The 8,817-nt window shown below is 32.1% G+C and overlaps 1 protein-coding gene across 1 annotated transcript in view; it reads right to left on the bottom strand.

The window, feature by feature from the left end:
- LOC117167118 (patched domain-containing protein 3) overlaps positions 1 to 8,097 on the bottom strand; it is a 318,852-nt gene extending 310,755 nt beyond the window's left edge. The window contains exon 1 of the mRNA XM_033351778.1: positions 7,638 to 8,097. The gene's annotated coding sequence lies outside the window, so the exon portion shown is untranslated. The remainder of the gene's footprint in view (positions 1 to 7,637) is intronic.
- Positions 8,098 to 8,817: the final 720 nt, after the last annotated feature.

Raw genomic sequence — 8,817 nt, 5'->3', positions numbered from 1 at the left:
GACTAACGAAACAAGTGTATCAAGGTAAAGTAAATGGCAGCGTGCCCAGAGGTAGACCGCGGAAAGAATGGCTAGAATGTGTGAATGAGACCCTACTTAGAAAAGACATAAGAAGTCACAGAAACATGAGAGTCTGCATGAAAAAATGCATGGACATAAAAGAAGCTAGAGAAGTATGCCAGGTCAGGAAAGTATGGCGGCAAATAGTTAATAAAAAGAGTTTCAGTAGAGTGAATGACGCCTGAAACAAAGACCTTGGCCACTAGTGGACCCAAGTGGGGAACCTTACATAACGACTTTGTGAGGATCTTCACTTGGGGTGATCGCTAAAGAGATCGATCATCAACCTGGGTCGGAGCAGTGTTGCGGAACGAACGTGTTATTTACTTAAATAGCACGAGAATTCTGGATCAATCTGAAAAATCTCTATCCCTTCCACACACTACTCCTTTCCCCTGCCGAGTGAATCACGCCTACCCCGAAAGGGAAATGGCTTAATGGTGTAATAATAATAATAATATATTTTTTAGTATGTGGCAATATTGCACTCTTTATTCAAGAAGAGCAAATATGAATCAGATATTGAAAAGTGAACAACTTACAGCTCAATTGTTGTGAATAGATTGCATTCTACTGATTCTTCAAAATTTCAGAGTGCAAATTTTTGGAAAAATAGTTTAATCAAAGAAGAAAAATTTTGACAAACAGACGATGTTGTTGGAAGAGTCTTGAATTTTCAACCAAGAAAGACGAATTTTCTAGCACAACTAATAAATTTGCAATTCAAAACATTATGTTTCAATAAAATAGTGAAATTTTCTACTATTTATATGAATTTTTAAGAATTTAGTTAAACTTTCCTTCCTACAGTGGCATTTACAAAATAAATATGTACGATAAATTCTCAATAAAAACTTCAATAGTTGCATTTTCAATCAAAAATTAAATGGTTAAATTGTTACTTAAAAACAGTAATGTTTAAACTAAAAAAATTGTTTTCTACCAAATAGTTAAGCCCCTTAACCAATCAATTGAAATTTTAACCAAGTAGCACAACATTTAATGAAGTACTTTAATTTTCTACATAAGAACTTAAGAAGACTCATTTTTCACCAATGAATGATTTGAGCAAGATCAGGTGGAGAAACGATTTGTTTTTGCGTGAAAACGCCGAAAATATGCATTTGTTTCTATATTTTGTTCGCAAAATTATCAAATGTTAATGAATCACTAAATATTTGAATATGATTTGAACAAAGTTAGATAAAAAAACGATTTATTTTTGCTGGAAAGACGCCGAAAATGTGCATTTGTTTATATAAATTATTCGTAAATTTAACAAATGCATAACTAAATTTTTAAATGATTTATGCAAGGTCAAATAAAAGAACTATTTATTTTTGCTGGAAAATGCCGAAAATGGGCATTTGTTTCTATAATTTGTTCGTAAAATTAACAAATGTTAATGCATGACCACATTGTTTCAGAATATATAATTGCAATAAAATTAGATGAAAAATCGGTTTCATTTTGCTTTAATCTCCTAAAATGTGAATTTGTTCATATGTTCGGCTTATCAAATAAACAAATATCAACGGATAGTATAATTTTTACAGAAAATATAATCGGTGATATCATTACAATAAGAGTAGACGAAAAAAATATTGTTTGCTGCCTATTAATTTCTGTGATGTACATTTGTTTATAGAATTTGTTTATAGAAGTAATTAATAACATTTAATTCTGAATTTTGATGATCACGTATCATGCAAACAGTGAAAGCAAGCAATTTATACCAGGAATATACTTCAATAAAAATATTCTTAATGTAGATTATTTGTTATTAAAATACGCTAATAACAATAACCTTTGAAAGCTAACCTTTTTTTTCCTTTTTCTTATACCGCTTTGCATTGAATTAAAGTTATCCGAAGTATAAAATCAATTTTTTCCATGACAATAAAACATGAAAGGCAAAAATTCAACACTTTTCGCTATTTGCATTAATATAAAAATTAAATAAACAAAACAAAATAACAAGTCGACTCTCAACTGTTCCTAGAAAATTTAGTCCTGAATTTTCAAAAAAAAAAAAAAAACAAATCCAAAATCGGTGCATTATTGCGTTCTATATATCATTTTGAACTTTGGTTTTCATTTCACCCTTCTGTGAACCGCTAGTCGCTACGTCACAGTCACACGGCACCACTAATAGTCGTCTACTAGGCTGAAACGCTCTAGTAGGATAGCCGACTGCTCGCTTGTTTTCTGCCTTCATCCGTTCAACAGACGAACGCCAGCCGGTGCAGGTATACAGTCATCTATTCAGCGTCGATTAGCCGACTGGCCAGTCAGTCGGCTAATCAACTGGGTCGGCTAATGGGCTACGACATATACAAACGTTCTTTAGTGCTTTTTATTTAATCTGTCAAATTTAAAATACGATATCTCAATCCGTGTGGAATTATTTTCAATCGCACGGACGGATGTAACAGTCTTATTTTTCGTGAAAATCGCGATATTTTTAGAATTTTTTGTGTGTGAAAACAAGCGACAGAAAGCAGGGGGGCCTTTTTATGTTTTACTGCCCACCGCTGGTGCCTTTCTTCGACCCGTGGTTCTCAGTCCTTGGATGGCACCTGGCCACGGGTCGAAGAAAGGGAGCAGCGGTCGGCAGTAAAAAAAAGGAGCCCCCCGGCTTTCTGTCACTTGTTTTCACACAAAAAAAAATTCTAAAAATATCGCAATTTTTCCAAAAAATAAGTCTATCACATCCTTCCGGGTAATTGAAAATAATTACAGAGCCTATCCATTATAGTTTGCAGTTGGAATCGCTTTGATATATGTATCAGAACTGAAGATTATATAGTTGCACATTTTTGTACTTGTAAGCAACAATTTTTATTATTTTTTAAATTTCTTAACTGCAACTGGTTCACAACAGTTTTCCTCATACTCATAAATTTTTTTTAAATTTTCCCATCGCCCCTTGTATAAGAAATAATGCTTTAAACTTGAATGTTCTTAAATGTACCCGAAAATCCTTACTTTTTTTTACATTTTTCAGTCTGCTAAGCACAACATTTTTGTTACATGAATTTATAATGTTATAATGTTCGTGAAATGAGTGTTGTGTCTATTCTATATTAAATCCTCTTGCAAATAAAATTGTTGTTTGAAAACCATGCCAGCTCAAGCTAATCAAAATTCATAAAAGGTTAAATAGTTTCGGTACAGCGGCACCAATCAGAATTAGATTATATCATATTCACGTTTGAAAAATCCAAAAATTCTAACTACACATTTTAAAAAATTATCATTCGAAAAGGGACTTTTATTTTAACTTTTAATTTGTATAATAAATGTACTTAATTGTTAATCCATACTGCAAAACTTTTTATATGGAAATGAAGATGAGATTTCGTTGTAACTACTAGATATAGTTAAAAATTTCTTTAACTTTATGACTGCGTTGTGGATGCAAGGGATGACGTCCCCACTACTCGAATGATGTAATCGCTGCGACTAGGGAAAAAACTAGTTTGTGTCAGCTGTCATGTATGCTGTCAGGTATAGTGATCGAGATTCTCACCTTAACAAAGAGGAACATTCTGGGATTTTGGGGATGTTTTTAAAAAAGAAAAAAATTATTCTTCACTAGTTAATTTAGAAAAATACAGTACTTAAGAGATTGGTCGATGCAACGTTCTAAATCTGGTAATAGTAACCATACAACCTAGTCGTAAGAATCAACGCAAAGTCACTGCGATAAGATTTTCTCATTCCAATGGTCATTTTTCGTAGGTGCCGTAACCGGTAAGTCATTTCTCGATACAACTATACAAAATTGTTAAGGAGATTTTTAACTATACACAACCACGTTCCCAGTACCAGAAATTTCTCCCATTGTAAGTTCACATAACTCTTTCCCGGTTTATATACCCTAAAGGTATAAATTAAATCCAATTTATCGTTCTAATCAGGTAGCACTGAAATTTAGTGAAATTTAATTGCGTTTAATGCAGCATACAAGTGGCGAGAACATCTATATTCAAGTGAACAGAAGGATTGTACTCTCTTGAAGCAAGAGAAATGAAACATCCAAGATGACAATGAAAAAATAAGAAAGAAAACAAGAGGCACATAAGCAAAGTTACTGTGCTCACCGGTACGTGGTTGAATTTCTCGTAACGGATAGATTAACGCCGATACTCCTTCCCGTATAAAACCAGGGCCGTCACAAGTGAAGGTTAAATATTATTCTTGTTTTTACCATAATCGCTATTATTTTTAAAACCAAAATTAGTCACCAAATCCGTAATTTAAGAATTTTTACGATTTGTTTCATATCATTCAAAGTAAACTCCTATTATGTGTCAATCTGAATACATATTTTAGATAAACAAAACTTTATTTGCATATTTAATCTACCGTGTGATCGTATAAATTATTTAAAGCTCTAAACCAGATTTTACGGGTGTGGATACTTTCTAAACAGCTAAAATTTACAGTCTTTTAAAGGATACGCTTGATAAATATCTGTAGACTCTCCTGAAAGTCTAAAAAGTGAGGGTCAATAAGAAAAGGTATTTTTCATTTTTCTCCGACTATATGTGGTTAATTCGAGTTGTATTTCTTGTAACTTAAACACAACAATAAATTTTTCTAACTATTTCAACTCAATTTTTAAAATCAGATTAATGTCTACATATTTCTATGATTGCAAGCGTGAGGGTACTTTGATCTACACTGCGCGCATATTATAATAAATGGTTTCGATTTGTTTTTTACTATTGCAACCACCAATTTACCAACTTTAATGAACCGGGATCAGAGTTGCTTCAAATAAATACTCTTTGAATACTCAAGTTTAGACTCCACAAAATGGACTGCAAGAATAGTTATTGATGTTGCAAATGAAAAGAAGAAAGGTGAAACTCGGATAAACTAGTCGATACAATCCACTAAGTTGCCTTGTTTTAAGCTCTTAGTTATGGATTGTTCACTTGCCACATTAAAGAATAGGGCTAATTATTACGAAATCAAACTTCTTAAGCTCAATTGAATTAAGCATAAGAATGTAATCATATAAGAATGTGCGAAAAAATAAAGAATAATTTATTTTTTCTTTCATCTTCTTAAAATATTATCAAATCTTTTTGATAAGTAACTTTTCTTGATAGTTTGAAATTTAACGAATCATATTAAGAGACAGAAATTTTTATTTTTTAATAACAAAGAAATATAATTTTTGTTACAAACTTTTTTAATGTAACATTCTTCATGAACAATGGTTTGCCTGCACAAAATAAATGTGCTCAGAATGTTAAGAATAGTATGATGCGGTTTCATTCAAGTATAAACCAAAGGCAGGGGCCTCTATTGAGCAATCATTTATGTTACTATGTTAAACTGACATCAGTGGTCTTTTAGACAAGGAAAATATAGGTGATTGACCCATTGAAATTATTCTTCGTATAAATATCAATTTTATACAATTATGCTGGAATTGGTATATCTTTAAATTTAAATCTTGGAAAATAGTAGATTATAAAATTGAAAGTCTTAATCATATTTGTGCAATCATTCGAATCATTTCAGTCAAACAAAAAAATTGGTTGTTTTGCATCCGATAGATATAAGTACAAAAGAATTTTAAATCGGTTAATGTTTTCTGTCTGGTAATTTGGTCATTTGAAAATTTGAGAAAGAGTTAATTATGGACCAAATATTATGGCGAAATTTGTTGTCGACAAAGTTTTTGTTGAAAATTACAATTTTTTGAAAATGCCAAATACATATATTTTTTTATTTTGTGAATTTCAAGTTAAAAAAAAAGTTGTACATGTTGAATGTTAAACTTTGCGAAGAATCTTCACAGTGTGAAAACGTTAAAAAAAGTATGACATATCTTGTATATAATTACAAAATAATGGCACGTTTCTTTATTATTCAAACTAAAGAAATTTCATGTTTGAAAAGTAAATATTTAGTGTAAACTGTACAATTAACTTGAGTAAAATTAAACATATTTTGGTATTAAAAAGAAAATTATACAACATTTTGGTGTTACTTATAATTTTGGACTGGTGTTCTCTATTAATAATTGTACGAGTTTTCAACATACATACAGAATTAAAAAAATTTAAACCCCAAACAGAAGATATTAGTATATTTTCAAAAATTATGAAAGATTCGATTGATATCTGTATCTTCAAAGTTTAAATGATCAAATTTAAACAAAAGTTGATAAAAAGTGAAATACTTGATGCGAAATATTATTAAATATAATTGAATAAATAATAGTTCAATTCCTCATCAAATGATGCCACTAAGAAGTTTAATATTCCCATGTTATAAGCCGCATTGCCCGAGTTTACTCAGCCATATCTGCATAAAAAAGTCCTACGCGAAAAATAGTGCAAAGTGTTTCACGAAAATAAAGCTAATAATACGTTTTACAGCACTTGCCTCCGTTCTTATCATCCGTAATATTCTACTCTACGTTGGTAGATTAGTTTGGTCGATTACGAACGAAAAGAATAATGAAGCAATGAAGTAAACAAGAAATTCCTAGTTCAAGTAACGTTTCTGAATTTCTACTTGCAATTTTTATGAAGGAAAACAACTTCGAAATTCTTAATTCTCTTACAATCTGGAACTATTATGTCAAGGAAATTATAGTCTCATTATTGAGAACTCTCGATTATTTATGTAAACTTAATCATGTATATTATTACATGCATGTAGTAGACCAAAAATCAGGGCATATTCTAACGGTCAGTTCTGACCAAAAGGTCGGGTCTAAAAAATAGGTCAGTTCTAAAACTTGATAATGGTCAGTGCAAAAATCCATTTAAACTACATTTTCGCACATAACGGCCATGAAGAGTAATTTATTTTAGCTATAATTTTTTTAAATTGCGCAACAGTGTACTACAAACACAAATAAGTATGTTAACAGCTTCGACACCATGCGCAGAAAAATCGGATTTTCAAATCCTTTTTTTTTGTTTTTTTTTTTTTTAGTTTTTGTATAATAGGGATTCGGTAAGTTTTAATTGAGGCTTAGAATATGCCCTGCCAAAAATAAAAAGAATTTATTAAAATAAAATTATAAATCTTTGGAAGAGAAAACGGAATGAAAATTCTTAAGTTCTTTTTCTAGTTTCAGGTACATGTCTCTGAAAAATAGGTACGTACATAATATAAGTGGTGTATATTTCTTAAAGTACTACTTTGGTTCTTGAATAAAAATAAATACCATAAAACAAGTTTTATGATGAAATATTGAAAAAAGTTATTGCAAAACATTTTCTTATATGTCTCCAGTGAAGGGCGGGACTAGGAAAAAAATTTAATTCATGCATTATTAATAAGACTTCTGCAGAAAAGAATTACTATAAAAGACTATTTTTTATTACTACTTAACTGCCAATTAACAAGTGAGTCATTAAATTTTGATGAAAACCAAGTATTGTAGCGAAAAATTATATAAAAACAGAAATAGTTTCTTTGACAGAAAGGTAGTAGGATGTATGTAAAGGAAACATTTTACGATCATTTTTGCTGTATACATGAGTGCCGAAGAAAGTTCCTAGATCTAAAGAGTCACTTTTCAATACCAAATTCTGTACCTTGAAAGCAGAAGAGTCCCCAACTTCGATCTCAAACGTCACGCCGAACTAAATACGTTCGCAAAGAGTTCTTAGCACACCTTAAGTAGGGTCACAACACCGATTATTTCAAAAACAAAGGTATCACCTACACGTCTTTTTTTGAAGAATCATGTTGTCACTCACTATAACGGATTTAAAGATCGCGGTTCGGCGCACTAGATCTTTCGATGTGGGTCGTTTTCACGACGGGATTAGGAAAGTTGGCGCGAAGTTCGGGCAGTTCGGAAGTACTTGATCGATTCTGCCGATTGTGAGCGAAAGAACGCGCAATATTTCTACTGACCAATATTGAACTGGTTCCAGGATGCCCGATTTCGGCAGATCGTAAACTGGCACTGAACTTATGCTTTCAGATCGAGACGGCTCGAGGCTCGTGCAGAGCGCAGACTACGAGTGCCTATGACTTTCGAATAGGTTCCCGCCAGGCCGCCAATAGCTGGGAACCACCAGCTTACATTAGGTGTCCATTCTCCCTGGTAGTGGGGGATAGTGGGGTAGCGGCTGGTTTGACTGGGGAATGGGGACATTTATTATGGCTCATATAAGGTTCATTAGGCCAGGCTTCTGTTTCTTTTTTCACCGCAATAAGCAGGTAAAGCGCATTTTGTTGTTGGCAAAACGATTTATTAAGGGGTCCTGATGAGGAATTCAATTTTTCTAGACATGCCTACGACTCGTCCGGGAAATATTTTTGAAAAAAAATCAAAAAATTCTGTTTGCGTAGACTAACCTACCCCATTGAATTTCAGAACAAAATATTCAATAGTAAAATTAAACTCGAGTACATTCTGAGAAAGTTAAGATAAGAAAGAACCTTCTATCTCTAAGATCGGATAACAATTATAACCAAAATGTTCAAATACGGTCGCAGTACATTTTCCAGTTTCAAATGAAAAGGGTAGTAGTTTCATTGCCATAACACGTGATCTATAAGTGCTAAAACTTTTTTTCAATTTTAGGTTAGGCGCTATTAAAAAAAACCTTTTTGTGAAAAATAGAAAAAAATTTGGTTTCTATTTTTTAAAATTACACCAGAGCCGCGTTTCAGTTCGCCGCGGTTTATTTGTTTCAAAAAATGCTGAACCTCGCCGTTTCTTAGGGGAGCAGGGCAAGAGCGTTTGCGACATAATATATATGG

The sequence above is a fragment of the Belonocnema kinseyi genome, chromosome 2 (assembly GCF_010883055.1).
Source record: "Belonocnema kinseyi isolate 2016_QV_RU_SX_M_011 chromosome 2, B_treatae_v1, whole genome shotgun sequence".
NCBI classification, from domain to species: Eukaryota; Metazoa; Arthropoda; class Insecta; order Hymenoptera; family Cynipidae; genus Belonocnema; species Belonocnema kinseyi.
The sequence above is the reverse complement of the archived record's forward strand: the minus strand, read 5'-3'. Positions and strand labels throughout refer to the sequence as shown.